Source organism: Rhamphochromis longiceps, linkage group LG6 (genome assembly GCF_057381845.1).
Source record: "Rhamphochromis longiceps isolate RC_006_pf linkage group LG6, R_longiceps_female_GT1.1, whole genome shotgun sequence".
In the NCBI taxonomy this organism is placed as follows: Eukaryota; Metazoa; Chordata; class Actinopteri; order Cichliformes; family Cichlidae; genus Rhamphochromis; species Rhamphochromis longiceps.
In genome coordinates, this window is record NC_140562.1 from 21769182 (window position 1) to 21792619 (window position 23438).

General features: G+C 41.6%; 1 protein-coding gene across 4 annotated transcripts in view; it reads left to right on the plus strand.

Annotated features, from left to right (window-relative positions):
* bnc2 (basonuclin zinc finger protein 2) overlaps positions 1–23438 on the plus strand; it is a 174338-nt gene that overhangs the window by 17566 nt on the left and 133334 nt on the right. The window lies entirely within an intron of this gene.

Genomic DNA, 23438 nt, shown 5'->3' on the forward strand with positions numbered 1-23438 from the left:
AGGCTTGCAGACAAAAGATGGAGATGTTAAAAGCCACTTTTTCTAAGTCAGGCATATTAGTCCAAAATAGAGTTGTAAGCTTTGTCAAAAAAAACCAAACCTTTCAACCATTTCATCAGAAAAAGTTTAACTGAGACCCAACAGGCAAAGAACGCTGAGGTACTGCACAGCTCTGGTATTTGGATGAAAGAGGACATTTAGCCTTTTTTCTTTTTGTGTTCCAGTGCATCCAGAAAAGCTTCAAAAAGTCGCACTGACATGTAAATGGCGTTTTGGCTTCACTAGCTTAAGTGCAGTGACTGTTTTTACTCATTGTCATCATGTCTAAGATTGGAGGCAGCTTTTGCTTGTAAGTGATAGTTATGAAGTTGGCATGCTGTACCTAGCATCTAAAACAAGTAAACACAGGAAAAACATATGCAACTGCTGTTGAAAAAAAAACTTGCTATGTAACAGGTATACATAGATCAGCAAAAACATACACATCTACCACCGATGTCCACAAAGTTGTGTCTAACCTGAAATCTAAACTGCATGCTAGTGTCGCAGAATGACTATTATATTATAATACTGGCTTAAAACCCGCCGTTTACCTGCGCTTCATTGAATTTCTTCACTTTGACATTCAGAGCACTAGGCAGTCATAACATTGCATTAATGCCAGGACTCACCATAAAATTTTTTGTAAAAACTAACTTCAACCCCATCTTTGACCATAACTCCATAAGTTGCATAATTGCAAAGAAAAATGCTAAAAAGCACTCAGAAGGTTGACACTGGGTGTAAGGAGAGGTTGGGGGGGGGGGGGGGGGGGGGGGGACATCCCCAGCAAAGAGAGTAATAGTGAGTAACACAGACTCACAACACACCTTGAGGGGTCTTTTAAGTTCGGGGACTTTATACCTCTCCCAAATCGCCCAAGGCAGATAGTAGTCTGGATGAACACCGTATTGGTGCTGAGCTGTATCAGTTTGAGCTGCCAGCTCCAGTCGTGGTAATGCCCGTAGCTATGAATGTGTCAATGGACGTGCTAAAGAGGGACTATCCTGCCACCTCCAACCACTGTTGAGTCATAGGAGGATCTTAAGAGAATGAACGCAGACCAGTAGTACTCATAGAGATGTCAAAAAGCCAACTGCCAACATTACTTAAAAAACTGTGAACTGTCTCTTTGAAATGAAAACATATCTGCTGATAGAGAGCCATATCTCAAGGTTTCCCACTCAAGAGTGATGGCTAGGGGAAGTGGCCTGTTATTTATTTATTTGTGTGTGTGTGTGCTTTGAATATAATACATAATATAGATAAGACCCCAAATTATTGTCACTATGTCAAGCCTCACAAGTTTCAGTGTGATTTAATACATTATATTGTACTTATATAGCACTTTCCCACTCATTTTGAACACTCAAACAGTTGTGGTTTTTGCATGCCTAAGCACATTTTATGTTGACTCTCTGATGGATGCATTTGGGGCAACTTGAGGTTTGGTAGCATCTTGCCCGAGGATACTTTGACATGCCGATTTAAGAAGCCAGGGATTGAGCCACCAACCTTCTGATCAGCAGAGCACCCACTCTACCTCCTGAGCCACAGTCACTCCTAATCATAGCAACTAATCATTTGTACTTTACTCCTAAATGAACTCAGTGACCAAATTTCTAATTATTCAATTATTACTGGTTAATCAACAAATAGGGTTAGCCTACAAACTTAGCTGGTGGCCTGGTGGTTTTCATGAACAGGGTTGTCTGGGATGGAGTGAAATTCCCAGTCTAAATTATTGTCTCAGACCAATTTTGTGTATTGGTTAACATCAAAAAAACATTGAAAGTATCTGAAACTATCCGTATATACACAATATATATCTGTCCTGTATATATAGAGAGAGGGCGAGAGAGGGAAAGAGGGGAAAGGAGAGAGTGCCACTTTAGAGTAAAGCTGTCATTACTCCGGCTGGTGCACTCCCTCATAAATACTGATAATGAGACGCTTTCAGCAGCCTAATCATTTGCCAATGTAGGAGTTAGTAGTGTTAGAGGAACACTCATTTCTTCTTCTGTCTGGAGATGACATTACAGATTCTGTTAAGTCACTGCTATAGCTAGTCCTGCATAGAAAAGAATGTATCTTTCTTGCACTCCTCTTATGGCAGCAAGCAAAACCAAACTGTTTGCTCCATAAACAAACTGACTGAAGTGAAGCAAAAACCAGAAAAGATTTGCTACTGTGCGATTCTTTTTTTCAGCTGCTGTTTTTGTACATGTTTGTTTTTCAAAAATATCACCAGAATGCAGGAAACTACATGTCGGACACTAGAAACTAGGTAAAAAGGTCAAATAGTTTTCTGTACCCCAGTTAACCTTTTGTATTAGCTGTGGTCCAAATATTTTAATTCCTATCATAGTTAATAATATGACCTGCCGAGAGGTTGTATTGGATAATTTTAAACCTTTCTTAATATGATGTTCAACCAACAACCTCCCAATCACAAGTCCATTAGTCTGTCTTCCATTTGACATTGTCAGTTTACATGCCATGTTCTACAGTCAGCGTGGTTTATTTCAATAATGTCAGGATTGGATTTTTTTTTCTTTTTTACCTTTTGTTATAGCCCCTTTCAAGAAATCAGTGGTTTCTACGCACTGTGAAGTAGAAATTCAATGATTTTGCACTTTTGTCACAAAGGACTCCATAAAGTCCATTCTGTATGTTGCAGAGTTTGTGCAGATATTTTGAGCATGTCTCAAGTTATCTGTACCAACAGGTTCACTGTGTGATGTCCTAAAAGTGTTGGGGAGTTTCCCCCTTCAGGGCAGCCACATGAAGGGCCTCATATGCCCCCTCCTCTCCTGCCTACTGGCTCTGGCTCAGAAAGCACTGAGATCTCTGGAGGCATTTCCAGGATAAAATAAACAAGAAAATGCCTGTGAAAAGGAGCCTCTGACTCTCGCTCTCTCCATATATATATATATATATATATATATATATATATATATATATATATATATATATATATATATATATATATATATATATATATATATACATATATCCCATGGGCCATCACTCTAATGGTTGATCCCTAAGAAGCTCTATGAAAGCACTGTATAGCATGTCATCTTTTGCCGTCTATCTTCCACTGACCATTAAATAGCATACCCTTGATCGTTTTAATAGTCCCTCCATACTGCCTCTCTTTGACTCCGACAGTGATTGGACAAACACTGGTGTCCCTAGTGATATAAGAGGAATACATTGAGGAGCTATTGTGGTTTTCCAGGGCCTGACTGTGTATTGTTTACTGGGTCTGCTTGATTGCCCTCTGTCCAAATCAGAGGGTACAGGCAGGCAGGGCAGAGGTCTACAGGGATGCACTGTGTTGTGGACTGTCCCATCGTGCTAAGAATATTCACTCAAGCTATGACTCTGAGGTGGAACCCATCCGTAGCTCAGTAAACACACACACACACACACACACACACACACACACACACACACACACACACACACACACACACACACACACACACACACACAAAGAAGTCATACGTTTGAGCTCCTGGGACCATGCATAAATGTTGAGGAGTGTATCTGAGGACATGTGTGGTAGGAGGCTGAATCTTTCTCCACGTCACAAATAATTACTCCCTGCGTGACTTTGCTTTTAAGTGGAAAACACCGGAGACCGTCAAGCAATAACAAACATATGCTTTTGGAAATTATACACTAGCTAGGTGTATACTAAGTTTGGATTAATAAGTATAGACATCTTTTCCCCTGGTCTTCTTACATCATAGCTCTAGGTCATGGAACCCAACAGCAATGGCAAACCCCCCCCCCCCCCCCCCCCCCCACTCTCTCTCCGGTATAATCTTTAGCAACCTCTGATTTTTATCTGTTAATCCCTTACTTAACTTTGAATAAAGCTAATTAGAGACTCTATTTTACCACAGTTGCACCTCATTGACCAGATGGTGGGAATATTCAGAGAGCAAGGTTACATCGCTAAGTTACAATTTGATAAATGCTAAAGGCTAACACAGTCATTCAAACTTTAAACAGTTTTGGAATTTTTTCCCCCCTTAATCTCATGAGCGGTTATCTTTAGCGGTGTGTGTGTGCTTTTGAAGCATCGTGGAATTTGTGTTTCATGGTCACAGTTTCAGAGCAGGTCTGGTCCTCAAGGCTGCCACGGCTAACCTTGCTAACTAGCAAGGTAACATTTGCATATCTTATGAAAGCAAAGCACAGTAAGCAAAATATGGCATTTTCTGTACTATAAAATGCTAGCCAATCAAATAACTCTCAAAACTGCAATTGTTTGATCAGGCGTGGCGCCAAAGTATTACCTTTCATCTTCACAGGGGGATGCTGGTGTTTGCGGTAAACAGACCTGCAGTACTCTTACCAACCACTTTATTCAGTACACCTCTCTAGTTCTGGGGTTGGACACCCTTTTGCCTTCAGAGCTGCCTTAATTCTTCATGGCCTGGATTCAACAAAGTGTTGGAGACATTCCTTAGAGATTTTGTCCTGAATTGACATGATAGCATCACAAAGTTGATACAGATTTGTTGCCTGCACATCCATGATGTGAATCTCTAGTTCCATCACATCCAAAAGGTGCTCTATTAGTTTGAGATCTGGTGACCACAGAGGCCATTTGAGTACAGTTACGTCATTGTCATGTTCAAGACACAATTTGACACATGTCACAATATGAGCTTTGTGACATGAGCTGTTATCCTGCTAGAAGCAGCCATCAGAAGGTGGGTCTCTAAGTCTACCAAGAATATCCCAAAAGTCATCACGCCACCAACAACAACCTGAATTGTTAATATGAGGCAGGACAGATCCATGCTTTCACATTGTTTACATCAAATGCTGACTCCACCATCTAAATGTTGTAGCAGAAATCAAGACTCATCCAACCAGGCAACATTTTGTCTCCTATTGCCTGATTTTGGTGCAAACGGTTTCCTGTTCTGAAGTGGCAGGATTGGTACCAGGTGTGGCCTTCTGCTGCTGTAGCCCATGTGCCTCGAAGCTTCATGTACTGTACATTAAGACATGCACTTCTGTATACCTTGGATGTAACAACTGGTTATTTGAGTTATTGATGCCTTTCTATCAGCTCAAAGCAGTCTGGGTATTCTCCTCTGATCTCTGATGTCAACAAGGACTTTTCTTCCAGAGAACCGCTGCTCCCTGTGTATTTTAATCTTTTTGGACCATTCTCTGTAAACCCTAGAGATAGTTGTGTGGGAAAATCCCAGTGGTTTCTGAAATAGACCAGCCATTCTGACACCAAAAACCCTGTCATGTTCAAAGTCACTTAAAATGTCCTTTCTTCCCATTCTGATGCTCAGTTTAAACTTCAGCAGGTTGTTTTGACCATGTTTAGATGTATTGAGATAGTGCCATGTGATTGGCCGATTACATATTTGTGTCAACGTGTAGTTGACAGGTACTGTACCTATGGAAGATTGAGTGCGGGCGATCAGATTTTTTTTTTGTCGTAACAACCTCAACACATTTTATCTGGGCAAGCATGGACTTTAAAGTGAATTTCTTCATAAAAAGTTTCGCTTGCTCTACTGAAGTTTCAGAACCTCCAAATTCACAGGTTTGGATTTCGAAGAGCTCCATACTCTTAAGAAGCTATTCTTAGCTTTATCAATGATGGAAGAGCATTTATTTTTTGTTACTAAAGAAATCACAGAAATACATCTGTTTATCACACATAACGGGAAGGAGCTGTGGGAGCAAACAGTGCTGGTATGAACGGGTCAACAGAGTTTCAGGCTATGAGGCTTGTATGTTGTGTCTACATGAATCTGACTTGACACCTAGTTTCTAAACAGCTATGAATTCGTCAAATCACTTTAAGCATATCGCCAAAAACTAAAAGATGGAAGTGCTGTTTTGAAAAAGAAGAAGAAATTACCTTCAGTATGACTGTAGCTGGCTTGTTTACATGCTCAGATCCTCAAATACAACTCTCACTGCCCAACTTCTAACATATTGACAGTTGTTCGGGACCCCTGGCATCTTGTGTATAGCCTTGAGGTTACCCATATTTTTTTAATGTGCAGGGTTAATGTTTTATGGGGAATATTTTAAACTTAAAACTGTTTAAACCTAATCATGTAGTTTGGGTGCCTAAACCTAACCAAACGGCAAAGTAAAAGTGAAAGTAAAAACCAGCGAAAATGGAAGTAATCAGTGAGTGAAAGCAAAGCTAAACAGAGATTTGTGATTTACAACAACAAACACGCTTCAGTTTCTCTACATGAAACAGGGTCGTTACCTCTTGGCGTACAATTCTGAGCAAGTGAAGAGTTCAAATTTCAGTTTGGCATTAAATGTAAGTCACTTTGTCACTTTGTTTTTCTTTTTTTTTTCTATTTGAAACCTAAAAGGCCACTTTCCCATGATACTTCCATCTAGTTCTGTATTTGCAGAAGCTGAGTGAAATAAAATTTGATTATCATGGAAAGATGTTGGGAGAATTCAATCTGTATGTTTGTTTTGTGCCTGTAAAAGTTTTGACCCTGTCTCCGAGGGTTGCAGTGACTTGATGTTGTTTAGACTCATCTCCCTTCCTTCTTCCCCTGGAGAGCTGTCTTTGTAACAACCCCAGCATCCTGTTCACTGCTCCACTGCATCCATATCGCGCTAATGATCATGGGAGTGGACAGCTGCTTAATGTAGTAGTGTCATCAGTGCTGCTTTCTGATAGCAGCTCCATTGCACCTGACGGGACTCAAATGTATCTGCTCAACACGAGCCCCCCGCATTTAGCAGATCGAGTAATGTGATTTCGGAACACCTCGGTAAAGGTGTATTAGATGTGTGGCATGTAACATTCGCAGGGTATGATTACAAGGCATATCACATTTTTAGTACATGATTACAAACAAGGTTGTTATTGCTTTTCACTGCTTGGTAATCTGTCAAATTTCAGCAGGTAGCTCCCAGTGACTTTACAAGTGTCTCATAAATGATTCCTAGTGGAGAAAGAAGTCTTAAAATCATGTTCCTAAATAAAAATCCATGTAATAAAAAGAGAATTTCTACATTTTAAAAAAGTACCTTGTAGAAAATGGGGTGGGTTAAGGGATTTTCTGTTAAGCACTGTAATTTAATAAAGGATACCAGAGCCACTTTTATTATCATGCAGTACACATGCGGTAGAATCGTGACTCAAACAGTCAGGATTAAAATGTTATGTCTCTGACAAAATGTCATAATGATTATTTTTTAACATAAAAAAAAATAAATCAATATTTTAAACAGTTTTTAAACTAATAATATCACAGATTTCCCTGTCAAATTAAAGTAGTTCTGCACAGTAAATGGGTTGTGGAATAATTAGTGGTTTACTTAAAGCAGACCTTTTTTTCTGAAAATGCACAATCCTGAATTGGATGGATGTATTTTTGGTCATAAAAACAGCCTACAAATATAGCATTGCATCGTCAGTATCTAAACTATTAAACATCAAACTTGCAATGGAAAAACGCTTGTTTGTTTTGCATTTTGAAAACGAGGTCTTATGATAACTTTGTATCTTTTTTTTGTCATTCATTAAATATTTTAAACTTGCTCGGAGTTACAATCGTGTCCCCTGTGAGGTTTTACAGCGTCAAAGATTCAATGATTAAAACTGAAAAATACGTGCGTTATCGCCTACAGTACCTCTGGGGTTATTAGTACCATTGTTTAAGAAGCACTGATTTTGAACATAAAACTTTTACAGAACATGAACTGGGCTTTAAAAATCAGCAGTTCATAAACATCGCTTGGGAAACAAACTGGGCTCTGAGTAAACACTACTTAGCTTCAAACTGGAAAGTTACTAGAGAAAAAGGAGATTGCACCAATCAAGTGAAGAAGAACTCTTCTGTAGAAATATGTGAATTGGTTGCCAAGTAACAACTACGGCGTCGTCAAGTTATGATGTGCACGAATTGCAGTCAATCAATCAGTGTGAAAAGAGTAGCTATAATAGCTGACATTGACTCTTAGTAGCTTAATCAGCTGCAAACAAAGAAGAAGATTCATAATTACTTATTACATTTGAGTTTTTTAAGTAATATTTCTGATTTGAAATTTAGGGTAGTACAGTATACAGTACAGAAGTACAGTGTTGGAGGAAAAAAGAAAAAGAAAAACAAACCTAAATAAGAACTGAATTTGAGATTTTTTTGAAAACAGTTCAAGTGTCCACATAAAAAGAATTACTTGTTATTGTAACAAGAATAAAGGAAGCTGGTTACTTTGACCCTTGACTGCAGTATATGTAGTCATTTAGTAATCTGTGCTCTTTCTCTCTCTCTCCCCAGACTTGGTAGTGGTGCTCCTGTCCGGTGCAGCTAAAATAACAACCGAGCAGTTGGAATAATACCACACAGTACAAGTTTCATAAGAGTGTAGAAGGAAAGGTACACCCTCACAAAGTGATGTGGGATTTTAACATGTGGCTGTTTGCACTAGCATGTCAGCGTGTGCGTGCCAGCAGCTTTTATTTCAAGCAAAAACAAACAATAAAAGAAAACAAACCACACACACATATGGAGTAGTTTCGCAATTAAAAACTCACCACTTTTTAACTTTTAATTATATTTTAATGGAAATTCTGTTTGCGGACCAACATTAAACCTACATGTCACCGTACTTACCTATCTTGTTTTCATTTTGTTTTGTTTTTTTAAAGAATGTATTTAGGACCACTGATAAAATAAAGTGATTAAGCTGTCAGCGCTCATTGATCGTGCTTCTGGAAAGCTAAATGTCATTTTTCTGAAGTTTGAGGCCCACATGAAGAATGTCCTCCAGGGTGAAATAGGATGGTGGCAGGAATCTTAAAGGGTGATGTCTCAAAACCTGGGCATTCAACAACACATACAAAAGGAATTATGTGTACTCCTCATTTGATGTACACCACATCAGCCCCCTCGTTTGAGATTCCTGTCTGTCCCTCCTGTCTGCACTCTTACCCTCTCTTTCCTCTTCTTTTCCTCTGTCCCTCTTCCCATCCTCCCTTCTTGCAGTTCATATTTCAGTTTGCTCCCAGGAGCTCGCAGGTCTGTGCCAGACGGAAATTCGCTGAGGCTGCAGGAGCCCCCTTGGAGGCCACATGGAGGAGGGACAGGAGGGGAACAATCAGGCCCAGTCCTCCCTCGCTATCCCTCCCTCATGTTTTCTCCTTTTACCCCCCACCCATGCCTCTTTTTTTCTCTTTCTCACTTACTTTCATTTCAACCCTCTCTCTCTCTCTCTCCTGTCTCTTGCTGTCTCCTCTGTATCCAGCCTGCCAGGCTACGCAGGTCCTCAGGGTGACTTGCATTTGGCGGGGTACCTCAGCACAGAACCCTCTTCTCACCTCCTTCATCCAGCACTCCCCCTCCACAGCTTCTCCTCCTAGCTGGCTCCAGCTCTCCTCCTTTCCCTCCACTCTCCTCCTTCCTTCTCCAGATCTCTCCCCAGGGGGAAGACGGTGAGGCCATCCAGTCCTGAGCTGTCCATCAGCGAGGGTGTTTACTTGCAGCGTGACAGGCCGACACATCTGGAGCGCATATTCACTAGTGTTCACACTCTCACCCCCCCACGTACTCTTTGCTGGCCCTATATATATATTCTTGTGCTGCCACCAGACACATTCCTTCAGCTCATTTGAGGGTTCTTTGTCGTTGTTATGGCGAGCCCACCTCTAACTTATATACACTCACTCAAAGCACATACAAACACACACAAAGACTCACACACTCAAAGATTTGTTTTCATCCATTTTCCCTTTTTCTTTCACCCCTCCAGTGGTTTTTCAGTTGCATGACAGAAATTGGAGTTAACCAGCGGTAGGGGTGGGCTGATGAGGGGAGTGGGGGTGGGGGGCAGTGATGCGGATGGGGCAAAAGTCAGACTTCTCTCATCCACTTCTCTTTCTCTCTCTCTTTGTATCTCTTCCTCTTTTCTCTCTTTTCAGTGAGTGCAAACTAATTACAGCAACTTCTCCGCTCCTTTTTGGAAACCCATGACTACTGCTCTAATGAAGTGACAACTTTTCTTCATTTTGCATCTCATGTCTTGCTCCCTCTCTCACTCTCTCTCTCTCTCTCTCTCTCTCTCTCTCTCTCTTTCCCCCCTTTGCTAACTCATCCTCCCACCCTGCATCACACCCACTCGCCCACCCTGTCTGTTTTCCCAACATTCCTGTGCTGGTGTGTGACTGTGATGGCTTGTCATCTCCCAGGAATGTCCTGCTCTCCCACCTCGTCCCCCCCGATTTGGCGTGAAGCATTTGCTCCTGGTTTCCGACTCTGCACACGTACACACGCATACACGCGCGCGCGGCCACGCTCTCAAAATGCTAGCTTTTAAAAAAATGTGTTCATGCAGATGGTGTCCATTGGGCTGCATACCTACCCTTGGCGTGTGGCCACAACAAGCACAGCCATTCTCAGATAGTCCCCAGCTTGTTTCTTTTCAAATGTACAAAGTGTGCACAAAGTTATTTTATCTTATTTTCCGTGTGGTAAAAGGAGCCATTTGCTCTCTATGTTAACCTGGAGAATTCTCTTGATTACACTACCAAATATGAGCTGAGTGGTTTTTAAGGAAAAACACTTTTAGGCAGTTTCATATACAGTACTGTATAAACAATATATCCACTTAGTAAGAAAACACAATGTTCAGCTCATAAACCGAGGACAGATACCACTGTGCAAAATTAATGGAGAACAACATTATTAAAAAGGTTTTTTTTTTTTTTTAAATATTTAAACGTTTTCTAAGAAAATGACCATGTCTGCAGTTCTACATCTTACTCCCCTTGCAACCAAACTGGAAGAGATTGTATAATATAAAGCACATGCAATTTTAAGACAAGATTTAGCTTGGAAAGCGGCACATAATTACCTTCTCTTACTCTAGGCATTTCTTATATTCTACTGTCTGCATGTAGTGAAGACTTATCAGAAGCCTAATAGCAGACAGGAACATGCAGCACTCAATGACCTGAGGGAGCACTTCTAGTGGAGGACAATAAGGAGAATACTGTGTGTATGTCTGCATTTTATATGCCTGTGTGTGTTTGTGTGTGTGTTTTTGTGAGCGCGCGTGACACAGTCTTCGGTCTTCTCATTGGCACCATTCTCTGGAACAAGTCTGGCTCCTTCTGATGTGTGTGATTACTTGTGTGCGTGTGTGTGATTATTTGAGAGTGCATGCACGTGTATGTGTGTATGTATTGGGGGAATGTGCAGGAGATATCACCAGGCTCTCATGTTTATTCAGCTCAACGCCTGGATGACCAGGACTTATCCGCTGTCCTGATTACCCTGCCTGGCCTGCCACCATTAATCCTTCAGAGACCTCAGGCCCCCTTAAACAGTCCTATCTTATACACCCATGTAGAAACAGACACACACACATGAAACACATGCACAGCCAGTGGTTGATTTTGATATGTGTATGCATATATATCTAGATGTGTGTGCATTTGTGTGCATGTCCTGTCATTTGGGCCTCTAGGAACCACAAAGACATTTCCCCAAGTTCAAAGTTTCTTTAATTTCCAGTGACTTGGATGCACGTCTGACACAGAACACAAAACAAAACACAATGGCTCAGTCCAGTTTGTGCCACGATGTTTTCTTCATCATCTCTCTGTGAAGGTCTGCATAATCATATTATTTTATGAGTAAAAATGATTTCATTGTAAGTCTTTTCCCATAACGTCTATATTTTTTTAGGAGCCACAAGATTTTTCTGGTGAGGAGGATGTTAGAGTAAATGTGTGTGATCGTGTGTCTGCCATTGTGCACATGCGTGAGTGTGCATGCATGTGTATTCAGGACACCAGGGTTCTTTTCAGTAATAGTGACTTGCGCCAAGACATAATATTGACCATGGCGGCGTTCCCTATTCCGGTTTTGCCCATAATAAATGATGCAGATTAGAAAAGTAGAAACACATTGGACTGATAAGTAGGATTTTGAGCTCGCTTGCTGTGCCATTGAAGAGGGAGGGACTCTCTTCTAACTTTACCTCAATTCTTCAGCAACGCACAGATGCGACGTGTGTTTCTGCATACACGCACGCCTACAGTATCTGAAGTTTTTTAACTGTGGTCTGCATATGTGTAGAGCAAGCTGGTGTTGAGGGTGTTTGGACTCTCAAGGAATGACGATGGCGTCTTTTGCCAAGTCCCATTTGAATATATACACAGTGGGGAACCCTGTCATTATAAACAGAAGCTCATACTCCTGGGTGAGCAAGCATGCACATAAAAACACACGCAGGCGCCCACACAAAAGTTGCAGAAGATGGGGACAAAACACTGGAACTCATACAGCTGGAAAAAAGAGCATGACTAGTTCATATCTCAAGCCTTAGGCAAACAAACCTAAAGTTGAAAGCTGTGAATGATTGCGTGTGCGCATACTGGAGGATGCTTGTTTTATTGTCACTCCCCTCTCCATTTCAAATTTTCTTTGTGAGATGAAGCGGCTGCTGACATGCACTCTTGCCTTTGTCCTTTATACTGTTTGTCTGCATCTGTGTTTTCACCTTTCCCTTATGTCTTTAACCTGTATTGGGATGGGCCACTTGAGCACCTGAGAACTCTGATATACACACACATACACTCACACGCACCCACACCCACACTCACACACTGAGTCGTCTCGTCTGACTCCTTCCCCTCTTCTGACACTGCTGCTTCGCTCGCCTCCTGTCCCTGTCTTCTCCTTTTTCCCATAACAAATAACAGTGGAGAATTCCCCTCGTTTTTCTCCTGGGGAATTTTCATTACCGCCCAGTCCCCCTGCCCAGAAGGACTCTCCGCCTTGAACTGTTCAACAGCTGTGGTGTGGACACTGTCTTCCAAAACAGACTCACTGTTCACAAACACCCGCTGGACTTAGGGTGGGGACTTTGTGTCAACCTCCACAGCTCCAGAGACCAAGCTTTTCTAGCATGTGGCCCATCTTGGGGCCCCCCTCTCCTGCAGAGCGAAAGAGGCCTGATGCTGGGCCTTTCAGCTCTTCTTGTATTAGGCTGAGAACGGTCTTCACTGAGCTGGTGTAAAGTAGAGAGCTGGTGTAGAGTTGAGAATTCAACTGTTATTTGGGTTTAACTCAAATTTCTGCTGCCAAAAGCCCACCAAGCAGTGGTTGTCCAGTTATAGTTCAGCTGCTATACTTTTTGGGAAGCCATGAAATTGAATGGCAGTAGGAACTGAGCATTATTTCCTATTAAACACTTTCAACCAACTCAAAGATGTTAAATTCTCTTAGGCCTCCGTCACACTTGCCCGGAAACCTCTGGTTGCTTGGAAAAAATTTACATAAGTAAGTGGTTGCTGGATGTTGTTGGTTGTTGCTAGGTGAAATCAGTTGCAAAGACGTTGCACCAAAAAAACACCTTGTAATTGGTTTGATAACTAGAAGGTTGTCTGTAGTTTGCAGTGGATGATGCTGACTTGTCTGTAAACACTGGGCAACTACTTGTTAACTAGTACAGGAACTTGGAAAAAGTTTGACACAAAGCATAAATGTAAAACATAGCAAAACTTTTCACATTTTCACTCCTGATTGAGAAGTAGTTAGCATGTGTTTGCAAACAAGTTGGTGTCTTCCATGCAATCCAAGGTTTTGGGTGCTGCAAGCTGTTTGCAGCCAATTACACCAGATGAGGAACAGCAACATGAAGCAGCCACACACTAAGGGGTCTGAGAATATACATTTTTCCCTACTAAATGCAGGTAGTCATAGGGCCTGCCAAAAGGTCTATAGGCCTGAGTGTTGGTCTTTACCAAGGGGTTTCAAAGATGGCCAGCAACTAGCTGGGAAATACGCATTTTTACCTAGTGACGAGTGACTGCCAGGGGCTCGACGACTGGTCTTGACAACGTGTGACTGGTGCCTCAATTAATTCGATCAGATTATAAAATGAGAACAGATGGATAATGAAGTGCTTTTATTTTGCTTAACAGGTAATCAGCCACCCCTTTTTACCATACATTTTTTATGTGTGGTACAATAACAGAAGCTTCGAAAGTAACCAAAGAGATGGGTCAGTTTGCATATATCTGCAAAAACAGCAACTTCACTAAGAGCAAGTAAAATCATGCAAGGTTTTAAACAAGGGAGATCCCAGGATAGATAGATAGATAGATAGATAGATAGATAGATAGATAGATAGATAGATAGATAGATAGATAGATAGATAGATTTTCTCTGTGCAAGAGCAAGGCAGGGTACTGTTATCAAAGGCGATTCCTCATTGCATGCTGTGACGCCCCACAGTCAAATGCAAAGCAGCTTAAATTAAAACACACTTCAGTTGAATAGATAAAAACTACACAGGAGATGAGTCGCCTTGTATCCCCGGCTGGCGACAGTTATTTCCGTCAGATCAGCAGAATGTGATTTGCTGGCTGGAGGGGTTTTCATAGAATGGTGTTACAGTGTGTTTATTGGCTTCTCCTAGAACCCCATACATATGTGCATGAGTGTGTGTGTGAGAGTGTGTGCAAGACTCTTCTATCTCAAGTCTTACTTGGAAGAAGTGAGGAACACTTGGCAGCACTGACACTGGAAGTCCCCTGCATTTGGCCACAGCTCCATGTGTGCATGTGTGTGCATGTGTGTGTATACGAATGTGTCCATTCTCATAGGAAACGGCCCATTTGTATTGGAGCAGGGATGGGATCGGTGTGTGGGAGGTATTTTGTTCATTTATCAAAAATGGTAATATTAGGAAGCAGAAAACTCTTGACCATGAGAACACAGTCTGTTCATAGCTTACATCAGTGTCATAATTTATTGGGGTGCTTTAAGAGAGCGCTCGCTGCAAAATGAAAATCCTGTCAATGTTCCAATCATTACTTCCCCATTAACTAACATGTCAGTCAAAACTCGCTGAGGCTTACACGGCACCTCCCATTGTTCCATCTCGTCTCTCTTCCAAAACACACAAATTTTTACTGCACGAAAACAGAGAAAGCAGCACAAAGATGAACGCAATACTATGCACGAATGTAGAACATTTATATGCAAATGTAACACAACATTAAAGCAAATTTCTGCAAATTTAGCACTATTTTGTGTGAAGTAGTGTGTGTTTCCATGTGCTGATCTTTAGCTTGCATTAGGAAATAGGTTGATTGAGTAAAACAGGTGTTAATGTTAATTATTTTGGTCGAGTAGCGTTAAAGCAGTGAAGGACACAGCAGGGAGGCTACGTGACAAAATTAAAGGTGCACCAGTAAAACTTTAGTCAATAGAAAACCATCTATAAAATTGATTGAAAATACAGAATTCATTTCATATAATAATATGAGAAACATTAGAGCCTTACAGCATATTAATATTAAAACATACTCTTTAGGTACACCAGGTTTCTTCTGGGCAGCTATAACCTTGTGATTCTCCCAGCGGTTTCGTGGGAGAGTAAGGTACTCGGTTAAAGTTCCACAAGATGCTTTCATTAGCCAGTAGGAGGTACAGACATGTAGAGAAAGGGTTTATTTGGTTGGGAGACACCTGGCCCGAGTGAAGGAGCTTGAAACACTATAAGCCCGCAGCTTCTGACCTCCCTCCCCTCTCTCCTACCTTTCTCCCTCTGTACTCTTCTCTCTAGTGGACTGTTTTGTGGCTGTCCCCCCCTCTTCTGTCCACATTCCATTCTCAGGGATGCCTCTCCGTCCTGTCCCAGCGGCGTGTGTTCATCTTTATGTGTGTGTGTGGAAGGAGGTGGCCCACAGGCCTTGCCTCTGGTCACTTTATTAAAGTGTATTTTAATTTACTCCCGCGCTCCTGTGAGCTTCTGCATCCTGACTCACACACTTGCAGCAGGTCCTCCTGGGACAAAGCTTATTAACTCCGCTCCTGTCTGTCACAGAGTTGGCGGGGGGCCAATACCTAAACGCCACATCTCTCGGTGCGGTCCGGTCATAGGGATTTTTTAAAAATCCCTTTGACAGTCACAAAGTGAGACAGAGATGACACACAAGTTAGACATCCACGTATATATATATTGCAGCTGTGGTTTCCACACCTAAATCATAAACTTGCAGAGGTGTACGGTTATATGGCCCTACGTGGAGACTTTGCAGAGTCATTCCCGACAGCCTACTGCAGCATTTGTTATCCTAACAATTAACGTGGAGATAATTGGTTAAATACCACTTAGCAAGGATCACTTTGTCTGGCAACGCAGTTATTGCACATATCAAATTTACTCAATGACAGAAAACTAATAAAAAGCATATGGCCTCAGAGGACTCGAAGGAACTGATGATTCTTTTATTGTATTTCATAATTGCAAAGACTCACGAAGGCCTTCATATGTCTGCTGCAGTGTATATCTCTATCTTCCATTTCTTGCATAATTTATGTGTCTCCTCCCTCCTGTACATTATTCCCAGGGTTCCCTTCTGTCACAGTATTAAATATGAAGTGAGGAGCTGGAGTCTGTCACAGAGGTGATGTTTGGCCATCCGAAGGTCCTGGTGTGTGATACTGGGGCCTTAGGCTTCAGCCAAGTGTCAGAAAAGAGGCTTCGGGGCACAGCCAGAGGGAGATTTTCTGTATACATTTGCAGCTGTGTGCTTGTGTGTGAATTTGACACTTTGTATCTATCAGGGACCGGCTAACCCGAGCATCATGCAGTGCATATATATATGTGTGTGTATATATATGTGTATATATATGTGTGTACGTTACTGTGTGCCACCACAATGATGAGCGTGTCCTTCACTGAATGTAGAGTATCTTGGTTGGCCTGCTGTACATGTGGCACTTATGAGTTGGTTGTGAAAAATGTATTGAGATTGTGATGGGACCAGCTGGGGTAAGGAGCGGGCAGCAGAGCGAGATAGGAGGGGGGAGGCAGGAGAGAGGAGGGAGGATATCAGGGAGTAAGGGGCACAGCTGTAGGGGATTAATGCCCAGAGTGTAGGAGGTGGAGCCCAGGAATGTTCCCCAGCGCCCCCTCAAGAGGGAGGTGAAGAGGGAGGGAGCACAGAAAGACAAGGGCACCGGGCTTAGATGTGTCCCATGCTGCACAATCTTTGTGTATGTTTGCGAAGAGCAGTATTTCATCCCTGTCAGTCTTATCCCCTGTCTAAATCTGCTCCTGCCCTCTGAGGCACTTTGGCAGTGATCAGCACTGGTTCACAAGGCTTCGTTTGGTGCCGCTCCGCCCTGTCTGCTTTCCGTGTCACATTCTTTGTGTTGTGAGTTCTGTGATTTATGGACAAACACAGGAACTAGTGTGTGTGTGTGTGTAATTGCACAGTTAAGGCCAGGTGGGGAGAAAGGCATCTATAAGATATCCTCAGGCTGTCGCTAAAATATCGATTGATTCCCCCCCCCCCCGCCATTTCCTTGATCGCTTCACTGTGTTCGCCATGTCCTGAATAGCTGCCTAAAGCCACGTTGAGGGCCACTGCATCAAATAAACAAAAAATTAAAACAGTAAAAATTCAAGCTGGAAAGTCTTTTTGAGATTTGGTCAGAGGGCTCCAGTTTACACGATCATGAACTCATGGTTGCTTTTGTTTCACTCCCTTCTGTGGGTGATTGGGTTATCGCCACAGAGCTGGTTTCCTCCTCCGTACTGTGCCCTCAGCCGCCTCTGCTCACAGCAGTCCCCTCTTTTGTTTCTTTGCCGACTCCGGAGCTTTCGACCCCTGTCACTCCATCCATTTCCTGGTGTTGACAGTCGTTAGGGAGCAAGCCGCTCATTTCCCCGTGACAGGTTCAATGGGGCTGCACTGATCCCCACTGACGACTCTGAAGAGGTGACTGCAGCGTTGGAAAGGAGCGCCTGTCGTCGTGATGGTAAACCTGTCCGTCCATCCATCTGCTTGTTCACCCGTGTCTCTCTTCATCCCATTTGGAAACCACTCCACCTGGTTCGGACAATTACCTCACGTCCACCCGTCTCTCCGTCGCTGCCTTAACTCTTCTTCCAGCCACTTAAGTTGTGATGGGCTAAAAGGGATGCTTCAGCCACCGCTGGGCCCCAGCACTGTTATTAGATGCTCAGAGTTTTGTTGACAGCCCATAAAAAAAAGCTGTACCCTCTCATCGTGTGTCTGTGTGTCAAAGTGCGATAAAAACCAAACTCTGCCTCAGTGGAATTTGCTACAAATGCTGGTTGTCCATCCATTAATGTGTCTTCTTGTGTTTAAGCCCCTTCGGCGCTGTCCTTTATGATAGCTGTTTTCCTGTTGAAATGATATACACAACTGAAAGAGAAAGGGAGGCCTCTATAAGCTATCACCTGACCCCGAACACCTTGTCCTGCCACCAAGTGCGTGCTCAGACACTCTCCCCAGTCTGCAGCCGGGTGGGGTGAGACAGCAGGCCAGCCAGCCAAGAAGGAGCTCAGTCTTACACGCAGGTCTCAACACATCAGCTCTGAGTTGCTGACAAAAATACTAACCAACGGTCCTTGTGGCCTCCCGACGAGATACACCTCAGGTGCAAGAAAACACATGGCCTGCCTGCATTTGTATAGCGCTTTTCTAGTCCTTAAGGACCCCAAAGCGCTTTACACTACATTCAGTCATTCACCCATTCACACACACATTCACACACTGGCGATAGCAAGCTACATTGTAGCCACAGCTGCCCTGGGGCGCACTGACAGAGGCGAGGCATTTGCATGTACACATGCTCATTCCCATTAAATAATATATTTTCACATGCACACAACACAAACACAAAGTTATGCTTCCTCCCACTGTCATTAGCCACAAGAAGGGCTTCAAACACCAGGTGATATCATAGCAGCCTAGGAACAAACAGCGCCATTTCCTTAATCTTCTCATAGCTCCTCAGCACTTATCCGAATCTTAATTGCCAGGGAAAGTTCTAACATCTGCTTTTGTTCAATAGTCTTTATTGGCATGAGTCACCTTCTTTGCTGCTGCCAGCCGCTTTCTAAATCCACGATCATATTTAAAAAAAAAAAAGAAAGAAAGACAGAAAAACAGAATTTAACCAAATCTCTTACACAAAAAATAAGAAATACCTCAAATTAATAATAGATACATCAGGTACATAGAGGAGCTGGGTTTTTATCATTTCAAAAATCACGAAAAAAGGATCAGAGAACAACAAGGGAGGCAAAACATGCCTCTATATTTATTGGGGTAATCCTGAAGGGGACATTTAATTTGTTGTATGGTGGGGGGTCAGTGATGTAGGAGTGTAGATGTCCTATATAAACTATTTCAACTTGTCTCAGCATGCCATTTTAAACTGCTCTACAGATGCTCTTATTATTAAAGGGATTTTTTTTTAATGTGTGAAATTCATTCACATACTTTTTGAGTCTCACTGTCCTAAATTACCTTATATAATCCAGAGCCACAAAGCCGTTCCCCAGAAGTCTCCCTTTCAAACTGCGCAGAAGGCAGCAGCCTGCGTGGGCTGATAAACTGTTAATGGTTTGAATGGGGATCAGTAATTACTGTTCCCCATGAAGCTGAGATAGAAGTGGTTACATTCTTTTCTTTAGACACAGTTGCGGGGCCTCCGTGGACATTTATATGTTCCTGATACACGACAGTTCCTCTTACGTCACTAAATCACTCAAACCTAGTTCTTTGTGCTCCTGTGTGAGTGTGTTGCAGTAGTGTTCAAAGTAAAGCCATAATGTCAAAGTGAACTGGCCACTATGGGGTATCAGGACTGAGAAAAGGAGGTAACATCAAGAGAAGAAAAGGACACTGAGTCCAAAAGGTTTGTTAGCAAATACAGAAATGTGGATTCTAATTCACATGTGGACCTTAAAAAACAGAAATTGCTCTTATTAAAGTGCTCAAATTATGGATGTTGTAGCTTTTGTGCCTGCAAAAGGTCCGCAAAGTTACAAAGTCCATGCAAAGGAGAATTAGTCTGTCCACAGAAAAACAACACAACACAAAACAAAACTCTCACTGAACTGCTCTGTTATGCCAACATGTAAAACTTTTCCACAATGCTTGCCTAATGCCTGGCTTGGCTCATAGTAAAGCAAAGAATTTATTTATAACTATTTTTTTGATGACACTGTACCCCCAACAATATGAAAATCACCATTGTTCCAATGTAGCATAGCTATTTTAGCTAATATTAACTTTAATCATGTGCTCACAGTTCAAATAATGTTTTTTGGACAGTTTTTTAGCGCTTTTGAACTATATTTATAATCTGAGACCTGAAATATACCGTTAAAAAAGTGCAATGTACCATTTTAAAATCAAGGAATTAATTTTAATTATTCTAATTAATTATTAACTTTTGATTTTTTACTATTTACAGAAATTTCAGGTAAAAACTGGCACAAGTACATTATCTTTAATAGATATATGCTCGTTTGTTACACTATATGTCCCTGTGGAAGGGGACACATTAAGAAACAGAGAAAGTCATTGTGAAGACACAATAAACAGTACAGCTGATGCGCTAAATTACCTTAAATTGCTAATTCAAGGTTTACAATGTGTTATCCAGTTTTAAAAGGAGGGAGACAGATGTGCTGACTAGCATGTGTCACCTCCAAAAAAGGCTTTCGATTACAACACCCTGGCTCACACTGTTAGAAGACTACGTGCAGATTCTCACCCCGAATGAGAAATGGGAATAAAGTCGGATCTCTTTGCCCTATCATCACAGAGGTACAGTGAATATTACAACCGTTTGTCTCAAGTCACAAAGATTCAGATACTGAGGAGGCAACTGTGAAAAATCAGGAGAAAGTGGAACTTTGCTACAAACCTTTGTATAAGCAGCAATGTCGTGAGATCTGGTGACATAGAAATGCATTTTGCCAATATAGCCGATGTGACTCAACCCATAAGGTCATACACATAACACAATCTCTTTCATCGCCTTTCAACATTTCAGACCGCGTCCACTTAAAGACAGGATGTGTACACCTTTCCATATGACAGCTTGTAATGCATCAACTTTGTGCTTTCTGCCACTGATCCAGTATATCTTTGCGTGGTGAATAGTTTTCTACTCTTAAAATCTCCTTCAGGCTGCCTTTAACATCAAATATTTGCCAGCAATGTCAGCAGTGTCTGATTAATCAAAAACAGAGACAAGGAATTAGTTAGGTGAAAAAAGGAGTGAAAGGTAAATAACATTTGGAGAAGGTTTAAAGTTGTTTTTGCTAAGCTCAGTGGCAGTGGAAGAAATAAAGGTGGAATCAGAGATAGGGAAAGAGAGAAAAAAGAGAAAGAAGAAGAAAAGAAATCAGAACAGTAGAACAAACCATCCAGAGAGGAGTTAGAGGAAGGGCGGGGTGTTTTTAGGTGTCTGCCTGTAACAGCATGGGTCTCTCCCTTGACACCTCCACAACTTATCATTCCTCCACATTCCTGCACAGCGACACTCCCCTGCCCACTGACACACGCGTGTGCTTTTTAAGTGAAAGGGCATATTGGCCTGCCTCTCCCAAGACATCTGGCTAAAGAAAGTAGGTTTGTGTAAGACATGTTTATGTATGTTTGCGTGAGCACCGTAGAAAGCACTACAAAAGCTAATAAAGAGACAAATAAACTGTGCGCTGCAGTTTGAGTGTGTCACACACAAACACAATTTCCCCTCACCGTGTTAGCAGGGACTTAGGTTGTGGCAAATGGACAAGAAAACATCTCAGGGATTTCCTCCGATTCAAACAGCCTCCGAGTCCCCTCACCTCTCCAACCTTACATTCTGTCCACCTCCTCGTAAACTCTTGAAGTTAGGGTGTGGCTCCAAACTTTGTTCAATCATTAATGCATCCAGTCTGTGTGTGAGTGTGTGGCAGGTCAGAGGAAGCTCTTTTTGAACTCCTACTTATCACAGCACAAGGGCTTTGTGTTTTTACAGCAGCCCAGTAGACAATGAAATGTGGTACAATGACAAAGATGCAACTACAGCCTTGTCTGTTTGTTAGAAATACAGTATATATCAAGCCTATAACTGATTCAATACTATAAATCAAATGTTGAAGGAGTTTTTGTAATGTTTACTTATCATTCTGAACCCAAAGACCACAGTTACTCTATGGAAAGCAGCAGTTAGAGACAGCGAAACAACAAAAATTACTGTGACTGTGTGCAATGAACTTGCAGTCTTGTTGCTGGGGATCAGGTCTGTTACTGTTTGCAGTCAGCTGACGTCTTCACAGCGACTTTGGTACATCAAGATATGCAGTATCTTGATAATATACTAATGCAATAATGCACTGTCTGCAATAGTGACATAACAATACAATAATAATTTAGCAAAAACTGAGTTCAACCAGAACCTCAGAGATTTGAAACAGAAATGTAGAATTTAAATGAAAAAACGAAATAAAATCACTGGTTAGCCATAAACTTTCCTAATTGTAAAGACGTCACCGTACGGGAGCATGCATTAAATTACATTGCACATACATCCTTTATTTCACGAAGTTCACAAAACCTTTGGTAGTGGTTCCATAATCACACAAACAGACAAAAACATGCAGACAAACATATAAACAAAAACATCTTGGCAGAGGAACAAGTAGTAGGACATAAAAGTTTCAGTTTGCAACTTAAATTTGACTTCAGGGCAAAAACAAACAAACACACAAACAGAAAAATATTATTCCAGTCACATTTATCCAGTCTGAACAGTTGTCCAAAAGACAACAATATTATATTTGCTACTTCTCAGCAAACATAGATTTGTATCAAAGGTTAAGACAAATAATGGAAAACAACATTTCTTTTAATTTTTTTCATGATGCCACAACTGCTATTGTTAAACTCACAAGAGAAGGCAAACCTGTTCTTCTAATGCAGCAGATACTTAGAGAGTGTTCCCTATTATTAATGAAAGCTTGGTATTACTTAGTATGCGTTTTCGTTTTTGATGGTTCTTGTTTGTTAACAAATGTAGGCTAATAGACTACCCAGTAAACACCAGTATGTGGGCCCCACATGGGCTATGGGGGTTCCAAGTGGGGATGGGCTTACAATGGGCATCCAATCTGGGACCCACCTGGGTTAGCCAAGTAGGACCCACTTGAGCCAGCCCAGATGGGCTATATTCTATGGGCACCATATGGGTAACATATGGGAAGTTGCATGAACAGGCAACTGAGTTTAACGATCTTAGTTAAGTATAATTATTAGTCATGTGTAAGTATAAACATGAATTAAGATCAAATAACTGATAATAAATTATGCCAGAGGCAGCATATGTATATTTAATTAATAACAAAATATACATATAAAATATATTAATATAAGTGAAACACAAAGAACAGATGCGACTTAAAATTGTAAGACGCTTAATAAAATAAAACAAATGGTTTTACATTTGAGTGGGAAAAAAATTTCACTCCATGTAGGAGTGCTTTTCGAAATCTCGCGTTATTTCATGAAATATCACGAGGTTTTCTCAAACTCG